We start from the raw sequence: 17,209 nt of genomic DNA on the forward strand, positions 1-17,209 counted from the left end.
ATCCAAAGAGTTTTTACAAATATATTAAGGACAAAAGAGTAACTAGGGAGAGAATAGGGCCCCTCAAAGATCAGCAAGGCGGCCTTTATGTGGAGCAGCAAAAAATGGGGGAGATACTAAATGAGTATTTTGCATCAGTATTTACTGTGGAAAAGGATATGGAAGATATAGACTGTGGGGAAATAGATGGTGACATCTTGCAAAATGTCCATATTACAGAGGAGGAAGTGCTGGATGTCTTGAAATGGGTAAAGGTGGATAAATCCCCAGGACCTGATCAGGTGTACCCTAGAATTCTGTAGGAAGCTAGAGAAGTGATTGCTGGGCCCCTTGCTGAGATATTTGTATCATTGATAGTCACAGGTGAGGTGCCGAAGACTGGAGGTTGGCTAACGTGGTGCGACTGTTTAAGAAAGGTGATAAGAACGAGCCAGGAAACTATAGACCGGTGAGCCTGACGTCAGAGGTGGGCAAGTTGTTGGAGGGAATCCTGAGACAGGATGTACATGTATTTGGAAAGGCAAAGAGTGATTAGGGATAGTCAACATGGCTTTGTGCGTGGGAAATCATGTCTCACTAACTTGATTGAGTTTTTTGAGGAAGTAACAAAGAAGATTGATGAGGGCAGAGCAGTAGATATGATCTATATGGACTTCAGTTCGACAAGGTTCCCCGTGGGAGACTGGTTGGGAAGATTAGATCTCATGGAATACAGGGAGAACTAGTCATTTGGATACAGAACTGTCTCAAAGGTAGAAGACAGAGGGTGGTGGTGGAGGGCTGTTTTTCAGACTGGAGGCCTGTGACCAGTGGAGTGCCACAAGGATCGGTGCTGGGTCCTCTACTTTTTGTCATTTACATAAATGATTTGGATGTGAGCATAAGAGGTATAGTTAGTAAGTTTGCAGATGACACCAAAATTGGAGGTGTAGTGGACAGCGAAGAGGGTTGCCTCAGATTACAACAGGATCATGACCAGATGGGTCAACGGGCTGAGAAGTGGCAGATGGAATTTAATTCAGATAAATGCGAGGTGCTGCATTTTGGGAAAGCAAATTTTAGCAGGACTTATACACTTAATGGTAAGGTCCTAGGGAGGTTTGCTGAACAAAGAGACCTTGGAGTGAAGGTTCATAGCTTCTTGAAAGTGGAGTCGCAGGTAGATAGGATAGTGAAGAAGGTGTTTGGTATGCTTCCCTTTATTGGTCAGAGTATTGAGTACAGGAGTTGGGAGGTCATGTTGCGGCTGTATAGGACATTGATTAGGCTACTGTTGGAATACTGCATGCAATTCTGGTCTCCTTCCTATCGGAAAGATGATGTGAAACTTGAAAGGGTTCAGAAAAGATTTACAAGGATGTTGCCAGGGTTGGCGGATTTGAGCTGTTTTCCCTGGAACATTGGAGGCTGAGGGGTGACCTTATAGAGGTTTACAAAATTATGAAGAGCATGGATAGGGTAAATAGACAAAGACTTTTCCCTGGGGTCGGGGAGTCCAGAACTAGAGGGCATAGGTTTAGGGTGAGAGGGGAAAGGTATAAAAGAGACCTAAGGGGCAACTTTTTCACACAGAGGGTGGTACGTGTATGGAATGAGCTGCCAGAGGAAGTGGTGGAGGCTGGTACAATTGCAACATTTAAGAGGCATTTGGATGATTATATGAATAGGAAGGGTTTGGAGGGATATGGGCCGGGTGCTGGCAGGTGGGGCTAGATTGGATTGGGATATCTGGTCGGCATGGACTGGTTGGACTGAAGGATCTGTTTCCATGCTGTACATCTCTATGACTTTATCTATTACTCTAAAATGTTTCAGAAATAATGTTTTGTACTGTTAAACTCCATTCTAGGATCAAGGAAGACAAAAAGCTTTGATTCCACCAATGGCAGAAAGTTCAATTTTCCCACCACTAGTTTAACTCCTAATAGCAGGATTTGGATGTATGGGGGATGGGACACTTTAAACCAAATCTATGCTGTGCATATAAATGGCACAATTTCCAAAGAGGCTTTTTTTTATTTTTGATCACAATTTTGCTGAGAGCACATAAATACTATGGAAGTCTTTATTTCTGTATTCTAAGTATAATAAAAACCTCCTGGAAAACATCCAGTGGCAGAATGGAAGGGTTGCTCTTTGCAAAGAAAGATGTGCTGTTAGACCCTTATGGCATTGCTTTGTGAAAGGACATGAGTGAATACAGCTGGGTATTGACAACAAGTTGATGACAGTCCTCATGGTCACCATTACTGAAACTAATTAACAGGTTTATGAATTATATGTAATTCCATCAGCTGTTGCGTTGGAATTTGAAATCCTCAAGTCATGAGCCTGGACCCCTGGATTATTAATCTAGTGACATAACCACTATACTACCATCTCCTAAAAATATGTAACTAACTTATCCTTATAACTTAAGGTTACTCAGAAATCGCTTCTTAATTTTTTGCTTCTGCAAGCTTAGCAAAATATCCAGTTTGGTTTAGATGACTTTGCTGGTGTCCAAAGACTTTTATTCACATCTTTGTTATTCTTTTCAATTAGTTCCAAACCTTTAACTTGAAGTTACACGTGATTTTCTCTTCCCACTATTCGTATTTTCCTGAGTACCTCTGAATTTTGAAGCTTTTGAGCAGAATTAATTTGATCTTTCATTTGGATTAGTACCATTTCAAACTGACTTAGACCGGAGGGTGAAAATGCATGGCATAATTCATCCAGTACCACAACATACTCAACCTTCAACCCTCTCAACTCAAACTGACACTCCACCACATTGCGTTTTATCTCCCTCCCCTTCATGAATTCTGTGCCTCTCTTCTCCCTTTCTTAGAGCAGTACATTGCAAAGTCTCCCTGGAAACAGGCTATCTAGTAATGTGCAATGAAATAAGGTTGATGAGCGTTCTTATAATTCAGGATCCTTTCGCGGGTAGTGATCACAACATGGTAGAATTTCAAATGCATTTTGAGGGCAACCAATTGGGTCTGAAATCTGTGTCCTCAACTTAAACACAAAACCAAATACAGAGATATGAAGAAAGAGTTGTCTAAAATGCTTTGGGAAAATACACTAAGAGGAAGGTCAGTAATGAAGAGTAAATTTTTAAAAGTACTTCATAATGCTCAGCACAAGTTTGTCCCAATCAAAAGGTGTGACTCAATGAAAAGTATGAACCATTTGTGGTTAACAAAGGAGGTTAAGGAGGTAACAGATACAAAATTGCAAAAACTAATGGAAGATCAAAGGATGGGCAAAGTTTTAGGAATCAGAAGCAGAATACCAAAATGTTAATAAAAGGAAAGAAAATTGATTATGAAAGTAAATTTTTCAAGAACTATATAAACATATAACAAGAGCTTCTATGAGTACATAAAAAGAAAGACAGTCAGGTAAGACTCTTTGAAGATGCAACTGGGGAATTGATAATGCACAACAGGAAATAATAATTTAAACCAATAGTTTACATCAGTCTTCACAGTGTAGGACATCATAAGCATCCCAAAAGATATCAGACAAGCAAGGTGATAATGGGAGGATAGATCTTGAAACGATCCCTGACACAAAGTACAAAGTATTTGACAAACTGATGCGACTGAAGGCAAAACCAGTCACCAGCACCTGCTGGCCTGCATCCAAGGATTTTAAAGGAAATGGTGTAGAGATTTTGGAAACATTTGTCAAAATATTCCAGACCTCATTAGATTCCAGGAGGGTTCAAGTAGATTGGAAAACTGTCAATGTTAAATCCCTGTCCCAGAGGGAGGGTGACAGAAAGTAAGAAACTATAGGCCCGTCAGCCTAACAAATGTTGTTTAGAAAATACTAGAAGAAAGTGAGGAATTGCAGATGCTGGAGATCAGAGCTGGAAATGTGTTGCTGGAAAAGCGCAGCAGGTCAGGCAGCATCCAAGGAGCAGGAGAATTGACGTTTCGGGCATGAGCCCTTCTTCAGCCCTTCTCCTTCAGCCCTTCAGCCCTTTTCCTCATTCCTGAAGAAGGGCTCATGCCCGAAACGTCGATTCTCCTGCTCCTTGGATGCTGCCTGACCTGCTGCACTTTTGCTAGAAAATACTAGAGTCCGTTATTAATGAAGAAATAACAGGCCATTTAAAAAAGCTTAACGCAATCATAGTCAACATGGTTTTTCTTTAAACGAAAATAATGTTTGACAAATTTGAGGATATAACAAGTGGAGTTTCTAAAGGGAAACTGGTAAATATAGAGGATTTGGATTTCCAGAAGGTATTCAATAAGGTGCCACATAAAAAGTTATTGAACGAGAATGGAGCACAGATTACTTCATTCATTTGTCGATAAACAGAAAAGGATATCCGGATGGCTTCTGTCACCTGAAGGAGTCAGAGATATTGCCAGGCTTTTTCCCGTGGTGATCTTGGGTTTGTTTTTGCTTCTCCCAGAAGATTGGAAATTAGGGATTTGGGAGTAGGGATTTGGAAATGCCTAGGACATTGATGAGGCCTCTTCTGAGTACTGTGTCCAGTTCTTGTCGCCCTGTTATAGGACAGATATTATTAGGCTGGAGAGGGTTCAGAAGAGATTTACCAGGACATTGCCGGATATGGAAGGTTTGAGTGTAATGAAAGGCTGTATAGGTTAGGACTTTTTTCACTGGAGCGCAGGAAATTGAGAAGTGACCTTATAGAGGCTTATAAAATCATGAGGGGTATTGATAGGGTTACTGGTGGGTGTCTTTTCCCTCAGATGAGGGATTTCAAGACTAGGGGACATATTTTTAAGGTGAGAGGAGAAAGATTTAACAGAGACATAAGGGCAATTTTCTTTTTACAGAGAAGGTGGCTCAAATGTGGAATGAACTTTCTAAGGAAGTGCAGGACATGGGCACAGTTACGATGTTTAAACAACACTTAGATAAGTGCATGAATAGGAAAAGGTTTGAAGGGATATGGGCCAGGAGCAGGCAGGTGGGACTAATTTAGTTTGGGATTATATTCAACATGTTTGGACCAAAGGGTCTGTTTCCATACTGTATGACTCTATGACTGTTTTGACTCCAGTCATCCTGAGTCTGAGGCCAATTAGATGAACCAGCTGGTCTTTACATCATAGAGTCATAGAGTTATGCACCCAACACATCCATACTGACCAGACAGTCCAATCTGACCTATTCCCTTTTACCAGCATTTGGCCCATATCCCTCTAAACCCTTCCTATTCACGTGCCATCCAGACGCCCTTTAAATGTTGTAATTGTATCTTACATGCTGCCATTTCATTCATTTGCATGTAATTTGTTTAGAGTTTATTCATCAAGTTTATCTGGACCATATCGAGGGTTACTTGATGTGAGCTTTACTTCTGCTAAACCCACCAAATACTCTAGGGCCATCCTGAAGAACAACCTAAATTCTCAGCTTCTTACCTTCACTACCACTTGTCTCATTAAATCCTATCCCTTTAAAAAGGGAATCACTTCTAACTATTTTGCTAGAGTTTTTTGAGGGGTTGATGAGGGCAACTGGTTGTTGTGTCCATGGACTTCCAAAAGGCATTTGACACAGTGCCAGTAAGTTGTGGAGAAAGTTGTAAATCATGGAATAAAAGAGACAACAGCAAAGTGGCTGATTAAGATGAAACAGAGTAATCGTTGATGAGTATTTTCCAGGATGGAAGAAGTTTATATTGGATTCCCAATGGTGGGTATTGAGGACCTTTATTTTCCTGATATATATGAAGATCTAGATCTTGGTGTGTAGAAGGCAATTTGAAAATTTGCAGAAAATCTGGCGGAATTAAAAACTCAAAAGGATATTGACAAGTTGATGGCGTAAGCGTATAGCTAGCAGTTCAAGTTCTTGAAGTTTAAGAATAATACACCTTGGGATAAAGAACATGAAAACACAGTATAAAATAAAGGATAGGAACAAATTACCTCAGGCATTGGAATCAGTACTGAAAACAACAAATGCTGGAGATCACTTCATGTCAGACAGCATTTGTGGAGAGACAACAAGTTATAGAATCATAGAGGTGTACAGCACGTTAACAGACCCTTCGGTCCAACTCATCCATGCCGACCAGGTATCCCAACCCAGTCTAGTCCCAACTGCCAGCACCTAGCCCATATGCCTCCAAACACTTCCTATTCATATACCCATCCAGATGCCTTTTAAATGTTGCAACTTTATAAACCTCTATAAGGTCACCGGAGGTACCTTTAAAGTTAAAGTCATCTCGACTCGAAACATTAACTTGCTTTCTCTCCAGAAAATAAAGGGTGTGACTCTAAAGGGTATGCAGAAGTAAAAGATTCTGGGTGTGTATGTACATAAGTTGTTAAAGGCAGGAGAGGTAGAGAGCTGTTAATAAAGCACACATTATTCTAGGCTTCATTATTAGGGATTCTTGCAGAATACAAGAACAGGATTGCCATGATTAACTTATATAGGTCACTGGTTATACCTCAGCTGGAGTATTGTGTATAATTCTAAGTGCCAAAGTATAGGAAGGATATGAATATATTGGAGAGATATTGGAGAAGAGGTTTATTAGAATGGTTCCAATGATGAAACACTTCAAGTATGAGAAAAGATTGGAGAAGTTGGAACTGTTTTCCTTCAGCAGCAGAAGTCTAAGTGTAGATTTGATAAAAGTTTTCAAAATCATGAGGGGTCTGGATAGAGTAGATATGGACAAACTGTTCCCACTAATAAAAGAACCAGAGGCACAGTTTTAAACTGTTTTGTAAATGAACCAAGTGTGAGATGTTAAGAAAAGGTTTTTCACATAGCAGGTAGTTAGGGTTGAGAATACAATGCCTGGCAAAATGGCGGAGGCAAGTCAATTCACTTATTCTGGACACTGGATGATTATTTAATAGGAACAATTTGCAGGGTTTCTGGAAAAGACAGAAGATTGGGATGAATTTTTTTATTATTAATTTAGGGATGTAGATATTGCTGACTGGCTAGCATTTATTGCCCATTCCTAATTGGGCAGTCGTCCAGAGGACAGTTTAGAAACATCGACATCACAGTGGGTCTGGAGTCATATGAAGGCCAGACCAGGTAACGTTGGCAGGTTTCCTTCCCTAAAGGACATTAGTGAACCAGATAGGTTTCTATGACAAACAACAAAGGTTTGCACCCTTAATTCTAGATTTTCAATGAATTCAAATTCCATCATCTGCTGTGGCGGGATTTGAGCAGTCATTCCTAGAATTAATAGTCTAGCGATAGTACCACTCTGCCTTCACTCAGAAAGTCAGTACATACACAATGGGCCAAAAAGCCTTCTTCTCACACCATAATAATTGTGATTCTCATCTGACATCTTCACCTTTTAATAATGCGAGGAACTCATAAATTTTATTGTCATTAAGATTTTAAAAACCTTGCTTGGTTGTCTCAGTTGCTTCCTCCCTTTTACTTTCTCACTAAGCCAGTTTTTGTATTCCATACACATCTTGTCTGAACACTGAACCTCCTGCATCACCCCAATATCTTACCCTCCTTCTCCAAGTTCGTCTTGCCCATGGGTTTCAGCTCCTATTTTTCTGACCCCATTCCCATTAAACAGTTAACCAGCCATTTGCCTCTTGACCCACACACATTGTAAATCATTCCCTTTCATAGAGTCATAGAGATATACAGCATGGAAACAGACCCTTCCACGCCAACCAGATATCACAATCCAATCTAATCCCACCTGCCAGGGCCCATATCCCTCCTACCCCTTCCTATTCATATACCCATCCAAATACCTCTTAAATGTTGCAATTGTACCAGCCTCCACCACTTCCTCTGGCAGCTCATTCCATACACATACTGCCCTTCCATGTGAATGAATGTCAAAAGGAGAGTTATGAGAGCCTTTGTTCCATGTATTGCATTCACCACTTACAACTCAGGCACTGCATTCTGCAAGACAGGCTCAAAATGGAAAATAAACAGCAACATTTTAAAGATCATTAAAACGAAACACCATGTTATTACAAACTGTCCCCTTCAGAACCCCTGGTAGTGAAGCATAATTTAAAAGTAAAATAGCTGGTTTATTAAAGATGGGAGTGGAAAGGAAGGATTTTAGAGCAAATACAGCACTGAGTTTGTATTTGTTTGAGCTGGTAAACAAATAATATTAAACATGTATTAACAGTTCACAGATAGACATTGCAAAAATAAAGAGCAATTTGCAATAATTTAGAATGATTTGGAACGTAATTAACTTGAGCACTCTCAGTTAGAAAACTTAAGCAAAGCAGTTCAAAATGCAATTGAATTGAATGTACTTAAACAGTGACCAACGGTATACCTTAATCCTTTGCCTCTATGACCACCCCTCATTTTCCCCCATGGAAACTGGCTTTGACTGTTAAAGTGGTTAGACTCTATTCTTCCTGTCCTCACTTCCCTCCTCCAAGGAAGGGTGAACAGAGGAGAAAAAGAGGGCCCTGTATCCTGTCTCCCCTCCTAGGGGGGAATAAGAAAGGGCCCTGTACCCTGCCTATCCCCTCCCCCTCCCCTCCTGAGGATAAGAGTGGGGCCCTGTACCCTGTCTCCCCTCTCCTCTCCTCCTGAGGGTAAGACCCTGTGCCCCGTCTGCCCTGGTAAGAGCAGGGCCAGTGCCCCCTATCGCCACGGTGTGTGACCAGGACCTTCCTGGGGCGGTAATCATAGAATCCAGAATGTGTGGAAATAGGCCTTTTGTCTCTTACAAACACCACCCCCAGAAAATATAGGTCAGGCCCAGCTCTTAAAGCAGGGAGGAAGAGGGTCAGAGAATCTGCTCTTACACCCTTACTAGCAGGGACACTGGAACTGTTCTAACCCAAAGGACACCATCACTACTCCCATCCTGGGCTTGAAGGCATCTGCTCTTTTCACAGGAAAGGAGGTACAAGTGCCCCTCAAACATCCTGGGGAGAGGGGACACTGGCACTGTTCTATGAAGGAGACCCACCCCATGTGTGAGGGCACTGGCCAACTTATACCCTAGGAAAAACGGGCAGACATGGGCCCATACAATCTCCCCCTCACCATCAAATTCTAGGATGGGGCACTGGATCTGCATTACCCCCTGGAGAGATGGAGCACAGAATCTGTTATTACTTGCTGGGAACAGCACAGTGACTCAGTCGTTAGCACTGCTGCCTCAGAACCAGGGACCCAGATTCAATTCCACCCCCACACAACTGTCTTATGTGGAGTCTGCACATTCTCCTTGTATCTGCGTGGGTTTCCTCCAGGTGCCCCAACTCCCTCCCCAAGTCCAAAGGTGTGCAGATTAGATGGTTTGGCCATGGGCAATGTGGGGATGGGGGATGCAGGTCTGGGTGGGATGCTAGGGTCAGTGTGGACTCGATGGGCCAAATAGCCTGCTTCCACACAGAAGAGATTCTATGATTACCACCCCGGGAAGGTCCTGCTCACACACCGTGGAGATAGGGGACACTGGCCCTGCTCTTACAAGGCAGAGGGGGCACAGGCCCCTCTCTTACCCACAGGAGGGGAGAGGAGGGGAGACAGGGTACAGGGCCCTTTCTTACCCCCAGGAGGGGAGACAGGGTACAGGGCCCTTTCTTACCCACAGCAGGGAACAGGAGAGGAGACAGGATACAGGGCCCTCTCTTACCCCCCGGAGGGGAGACAGGGTACACAGCTCTCTATTACCACTCCCCCTCCAGGAGGGGAGGGGAGACAGGGCACAGGCCCCTCTCTTACCCACAGGAGGGGAGAGGAGGGGAGACAGGGTACAGGGCCCTTTCTTACCCCCAGGAGGGGAGAGGAGGGGAGACAGGGTACAGGGCCCTTTCTTACCCCCAGGAGGGGAGAGGAGGGGAGACAGGATACAGGGCCCTTTCTTACCCACAGCAGGGAACAGGAGAGGAGACAGGATACAGGGCCCTCTCTTACCCCCCGGAGGGGAGACAGGGTACACAGCTCTCTATTACCACTCCCCCTCCAGGAGGGGAGGGGAGACAGGGCACAGGGCCCTCTCTTACCCCCAGGAAGGGAAGGGAGGGGAGATAGGGTACAGGGCCCTTTCTTAACCACCCCTCAGGAGGGGAGACAGGATACAGGGCCCTCTCTTACCCTGCCAGGAGGGGACACAGGGTACAGGGCCCTCTCTTAATCATGCCCCGCCCACCCCAGGAGGGGAGAGGGGGTACAGGCGTCTCCCCCATCCCCATTAAACCCCTTCCTCCCCCCACCACAATTCCCCCCAGGCCCAGACACTCACCATTCTGTCCACGGGCAGGCATCAAGCTGAGGCTAAACTAGACACAGGGGCTCCGAGCCAGGCTGGTCCAACTTTCCTCAAGCACGGTCCCCTTCATTCTTTTCAAAGTAGTTCTGCAGCTTTGAAATCTAAGTTTACATAATGCAGAAGTAGAAATTGTGCTCCCAAACAAATAATTCCACTAGTTCAACTTATAAAGTTTAGAAATACTGAATATTAGATTAGATTAGATTCCCTACAGGGTGGAAACAGGCTATTTGGCCCAACAAGTCCATATCAACCCTCCGAAGAGTCACCCACCCAGACCCATTTCCCTCTATTTAATGCACCTAACACTTTGGGCAATTTAGCATGGCCAATCCACCCTAACTTGCACCCTCCTGTGGGAGGATACCAGAGCACCCGGAGGAAACCCACACAGACATGGAGAGAATGTGCAAACTACAAACAGACTCCCTGAGGCTGGAATTGAACCCAGGTCCCTGGCGCTGTGAGGTAGCAGTGATAGCCACTGTGCCGCCCTAAAACAATTAAGATATGTTGCAACCAATGCATTTGTATTCCATTGCAAACTTCATTAAATATTTCCTTGCACTTATTCAACAGGAATTTTAAAAAGGTAAGTGTAAATTGTGGCATTGTGACATTTAAACATTTCCACACTTAGTGAGCCAACAGAGGCCATGGCACCAGATTAATGCAAGTATTCCAGCAAACAAAGTACAACATCCACAGACAGAAGGATTCAGTCACCAAATGTCCCAAAGACCTGCTCACCATATTCTCCAATCCTTCTACCTCTGATTTGAGTATGTACTGATCAAAGAAAAACAATGGTGATATACACATACAAAAATAGTACTTGCTGGAAAAGCTCAGCAGGTCTGGCAGCATCTGTGCAGAGAAATCAGAGTTAATATTTCGGGTCCAGTGATTCTTTTTTCGAATCTATATATACACACAAACATATATACATACATATAAATATCAGTGGAGAAAGTGAGGACTGCAGATGCTGGAGATCAGAGCTGAAAATGTGTTGCTGAAAAAGCGCGGCAGGTCAGGCAGCATCCAAGGAGCAGGAGAATCGACGTTTCGGGCATGAGCCCTTCTTCAGGAAATCAAGAAGGGCTCATGCCCGAAATGTAGATTCTTCTGCTCCTTGGATGCTGCCTGACCTGCCGCGCTTTTCCAGCAACACATTTTCAGCATATAAATATCAGAGTAAGGTATCACCCTCGAAGGAGGATTTTTGCTCATGAAGCAGAGTTAATCTACAGAATTCTTTACTGCAGACCCAAAGATGGGTCATTAAGTATATTCAATTCCAAGATAGACAGAATTTTAATCAATATGAGAATCAAGGTTTATGGGGAAAAGGCAGGATTATCAGATCAACCATAATTTCATTGAATGGAGGAGACTCAATGGGTTGAATGGCCTACTTCTATTCTTATGTTTTTCTGGTCTTATGGTTTGGCTGGAGTTTTGTTTGACTGTTTATAAAGATGACTTCAAGAAGAACAATAGCAGTAGTATGATGGTCCTCCCTTGTTGGGGTTGCATGCTGAAAATAAAGCCCCACTGTTCCAGAGATTCACAAAAGTTAAACATTTTATAACAGTACAAAATATTACCCCAGGGTTTAGACCAAAGTTGACTGAAAGCATGGACCAATTTTCTATACAGTACAATAATTAGTATTTATTGAAAAGATACAGATTATAGCTACAGATGACAGTTATGAACTATCTCTCCACTAGTTAAAATTCTAACCCCCATATAAAATGTGCCCAACACACAGACAAACATAAATAAAAATGTCATTGTTTGAGGGAAAGCTGTTCAATGGCCTTTGTTGATCAGATTTGCTTGGCTAATCCTTTTGGCTTCCCAAGGCCTACTACTCTTTCATTTTTCTTCTCCTGCACTTGCACTTGGTACAGGAGGCATAATCTTTCACATTTATAATATCTTTGATGTTGGTTGAAAGACTTTAAGACTGTTAAGAGATACAGCAACTGATGATGGAAAATAAACTGCCTTTATGAAGTACATACAAACATACAAAACAGAAGAAGGCCCTTCAGCCATTGTATCCACATTGCTCAAAAAACCACCTAACTACTCTAATCATGTTTCCAACGCTTAGCCTATAGCCTTGTTTGCCTCGGCATTGCAAATGCACATGTAAATACTTAGGAAATTAACTCCAATCTGTTCAATCTCTCTTTGTAATAGAAACTTTCCAGCCCAGGCAACAACCTGGTAAATCTGAAATACTGTATATACTCAAGGAATAGTCACATTTTTTGACTACTTCTTAAGGTTAAATTTATGGGCTAGACATGGAAACTATTTTTGAGGGGCTGAAATTCATGCCCATATCATCAGCAGAAACCTAATTAATCCCTAAACGACACAAAAAAAAATCAAATTATGGTAATTCTGAAAACCCGGTGCGGAACACAACAGCCAACGGACTAGAATACAGGGAGTGAAGAGAAACAACCGGCAGACTGGAAAGCTGGACGGGACGTGACAGTCGGCACACTGACTCATAAACGTTCATCTGTTATCTGTGAAGAACTAGGGTCAACTTTTACAACAGATATATGGAAAATTCCAGATTATTTTACATGAGATTGACTATTACTCAAGTATATATAGTAAAAACAGAAATTTCTGGAAGAGCTCAACACATCTGGAAGCATCTGTGGAGGGAAGTCGGAGTTAACCTTTTGGGTTTAGTGACCCTTCCTCAGAATTCAGAGTCCTTAGTGTTATACTGACATATTGTCCAGGTCTCACTGCAGTCCAAAATGCTGCATAGCTGTATAATCACAGGTGTTGCATGCATACTTGTATACTCAATACATGTGTTCTGGCAAAGATAATTTAGTCATTCATCAGAATGTGTGTAATTACTAACCACTGAGGAAAAAGTACTTCACTCCTGGAGGGCAGATGTAGAGACATATTGTGTTCTTTTCATGAAGGTAGAATAGAGGAATAGAGAATAATGAGCCAGCCTTTAAATTTCGTGCATTTAAACAACAGCAAACTATCAGTACTTCTCTGTGTGTGCTGCACAAGATTTAACAGAGTTTGGCAACAATTGATTCTCCTCTCTCTTTAGCAATCAGTACTCTAGCAGCTAGTTGTGGTTCAGTGCCACAATGGCAAAATGTCAGCTATAACCTGCAGTGTTTGGCCACGTGGACATATCTCGATTCAACAGCTCCTGAGTCGGTGCAGGGAATTTTTGATGAAAACTCACAGTCGAAACTCAGGAGAAGATTGTCAGAAATAGGGGAAAGCTTGCAGACGATCACCTCTATTATAGGAACTGGTCCCCAATGCTCATCTTGTACTCAGTGGCCAGTTTCAAATTTCATCCAGTGTTGGTGAAGGTATTGACACTGTCGGATCTACTGACCTGTTCATCGCTGCCAGTTTCTTACTTTAATTGAGCACAGATCTGTTTATTTCAGATTCAGAATTTGTGGCCATCCATTAACATGAAATGTGCACCAGGCTGCTGCATGGAGTCTGAGTTTCACCAGTAATGAATCAGAACCAGAGGACTGAGCCAAAAGTATTAGGCCATAACACCAAGCCTCAGTTACAATTCATTTCCACATTGGCAGCAGGCCAAAAAAAACCATGTTTTAAAAAAATGAACATCGGTGTCAGTGACAAAAGGCTCGGTTGATGAGGTGCAGTAGATCTGAAACAATTTTAGAGATACAGATATAATGTTCAACTGAATTCAAACTTCCAGGTGATCCCTCTTGCTATTTAATATGCAAGAGATGGTATGTGCTGTCTGCGATAATTCATGGCAGTTTAATGGGTGCCTCAAAGCAAAAACAGTCTAACAATTCATTAGCATTTCAGTATTATATCTGTATTTAAATTCCAAAAACACATCATTCAGCACAATGCTGTTTAACAATCCTGTTTAACGCAGTAGCTGGATATATGCCAAGAAAGTGAACCAGATGTGATGCCATGTCTTTCTCAACAGTGAAATAAGAGACTTGGAGATGTCGGAAGTTTCTGCAAAAGTAGCCCAAGAGTTTCAGTGCTGAAACTGTCCACTGACTTGCCTCCTGTGGGACAGTGATAATAGAGTTGGGAGACAATTGCCCTGTGGATCCTTAACATTGACTGTAGACAGCATAAAGTCTCATGCCATCAGGTTAGACATAGACAAGGAAATCTCCAGCTGATCCAGGTGACACACTCACTCCATGTTTCCTTTTTATTAATTTAGAAAATGCCCATCTCTAATTGCCCTGAGAGTCAACTACATTGCTGTGGGTCTGGAGTGACATGTAGGCCAGTTTCCTTCCCTAAAAGCCTTCGTTACTCAGACTTTTGAGTATTGGAGTTTGGACATTAAGTTGAAGGAGGTTCGTGAATGCTACTCAGGAGGGTTTAAACCAAAGCAGCAGGTCAGCAAGTGAAGAGATTCAGGAGAATGAAGATGTTAGGACCAATAAATCAGAAAGAAAGGACAGGCAGAGACAGGTAAATGAACACAATGGTACGAATGGGCTGAAGTGTGTGTATTTCAATGCAAGGAAGATAAGACGGATAAGCTTAGAGCCTGGATCAGCACATGGGTCTATGATGTTGTGGCCATGATAGAGACTTGGTTGAGAGAGGGACAGGACTGGCTGCTCAACGTTCCAGGGTTTTGTTGTTTTAGACTAGTTAGAGAGGGTGGTTAAAAGAGGTAGAGGCGTGGTATGCTTAATCAGGGAGAATGTCACTGAGGCAACATGGGGAGAGCTCAAAAGTAAGATGGGTGCAATCACTCTGATAGAATTATATGATAGGGCCCTCAACAGATATTGAGGAACAAATATGTCGGCAGATTATGGAAAGATGCAATAAAAATAGAGTTGCCGGAGTGGGTGACTTTAATTTCCCCAATATTGACTGGGACTCCCTGACAGCAAGAGGCTTAGACAGGGCAAAATTTAGTCAATGCATCCAAGACAGTTTCTTGAAGCAGTATACAGATAGTCCAACTACAGGAGGGACCATACTGGACCTTGTAATGGCTATTGAGCCTGACCAAGTACCTTTCACTGGGAGAGCATTTTGGAAACAGTGATCACTGCTCCTTATGTTTTAAGATAGCGCTGAACAAAGATAAGTTAGGACCTTGTGGCAAAGTACTAAATTGGGGGAGGAAAATTATGTCAGTATTAGGCGAGAGCCAGGAAGTGTTAATTGGGAAGAGCTGTTATCAGGCAAGTTCACATTTGACATCTACACTGCCAAGAATCTTACCATTAGCCCAGTACTCTTTACTCCTGTTGCTCCTTCCAAAGTGAATCACCTCACACTTTTCCACATTAAACTCCATTTGCCACAACTCAGCCCAGCTCTGCAGCTTATCGATGTCCCTCTGTAATCCACAGCGTCCTTCAGTACTGTCTACAACTTCACTGACAATAGTGTTATCCGCAAATTTACTAAACCATCCTTCTGTGCCCCCATGCAGGTAATTTATAAAAATGCCAAACAACAGTGGACCCGAAACAGATCCTTGTGGTACACCACTAGTAACTGAACTCCAAGATGAACATTTCCCATCAACCACCACCCTCTGTCTTCTTTCAACTAGCCAATGTTTGATCCAAACCGCTAAATCACCCTCAATCTCATGCCTTCATATTTTGTGCAATAGGCTACCTTGGAAACCTTATCAAACGCCTTACTGAAATCCATTTATGCCACATCAACCGCTTTACCACATCCACCTGGTTCGTCACTTTTTCAAAGTTTGTGAGGCAAGACCTACCCATCACAAAACAGTGTTGACTATCCCTAATCATCCTATTCCTTTCCAGATGATTATAAATCCTATCTCTTTCCAAAGCTTTACCCACAACTGAAGCAAGGCTCACTGGCCTATAGTTACCAGGGGGCAACATTTGCTATTCTCCAGTTTTCTGGCATTACTCCTGTAGACAACGGCAACATAAAGATCAAAGCCAAAGGCTCTGCAATCTCCTCCCTGGCTTCCCAGAGAATCCTAGGATAAATACTATCTGGACCAGGGGACATCTATTTTCACAATTTCCAGAATTGCTAACACCTCCTCCTTGTAAACCTCAATCCCGTCTAGTCTAGCAGCCTGTATTCTCCTCGACAACATTTTTTTTAGCAGTGTGAATAGTGACGAAAAATATTCATTTCGGGCTTCTCCTGTCTTCTCGGACTCCATGTATAATTTCCCAGTGCAGTCCTTGATTGGCCCTAATCTTACCCTCGTCTTTCTTTTATTCCTGATATACCTATGGAAAACTTTAGGGTTTTCCTTGATTCTATCTGCCAACAACTTCTCATGTACCCCCCCCCTCAACCCCTCCCGGTGCTTCTTAATTCTATCTTCAGGTCTTTCCTGGCTAGCTTGTAATTCTCATGCACCCTAACTGAGCTTTCACATCTCATCCTAACATAAGCCTTCTTCTTCCTCTTGATAAGCGATTCAACTTCCTTAGTAAACCATGGGTCCCTGACTCGACCACTTCCTCCCTGCCTGACAGGTACATACTTATCAAGGACCCGCAGTAGCTGTTCCTTGAATAAACTCCACATTTCAATTGTGCCCATCCCCTGCAGTTTCCTTCCCCATCCTATGAATCCTAAATCTTGCCTGATTGCACCACAATTGCCTTTTTCCCGGTTATAACTCTTGTCCTGCGGTATATACCTACCCTTTCCATCGCTAAAGTGAACATAACCAAATTGTGGTCACTATCACCAAAGTGCTCACCTACCTCCAAATCTAACACCTGGCCAGGTTCATTACCCAGTGTCAAATCCAATGTGGCCTCGTCCCCTGGTTAGTCTATCTAAAACTTGTGTCAAGAAACCTTCTTCCTGCACATATTGGATAAAAGCTGACCTATCCAAAGTACACGAGCTATAGTATTTCCCGTCAATATTTGGAAATGACCCTGG

The sequence above is a fragment of the Chiloscyllium punctatum genome, chromosome 33 (genome assembly GCF_047496795.1).
Source record: "Chiloscyllium punctatum isolate Juve2018m chromosome 33, sChiPun1.3, whole genome shotgun sequence".
Taxonomy (NCBI): domain Eukaryota; kingdom Metazoa; phylum Chordata; class Chondrichthyes; order Orectolobiformes; family Hemiscylliidae; genus Chiloscyllium; species Chiloscyllium punctatum.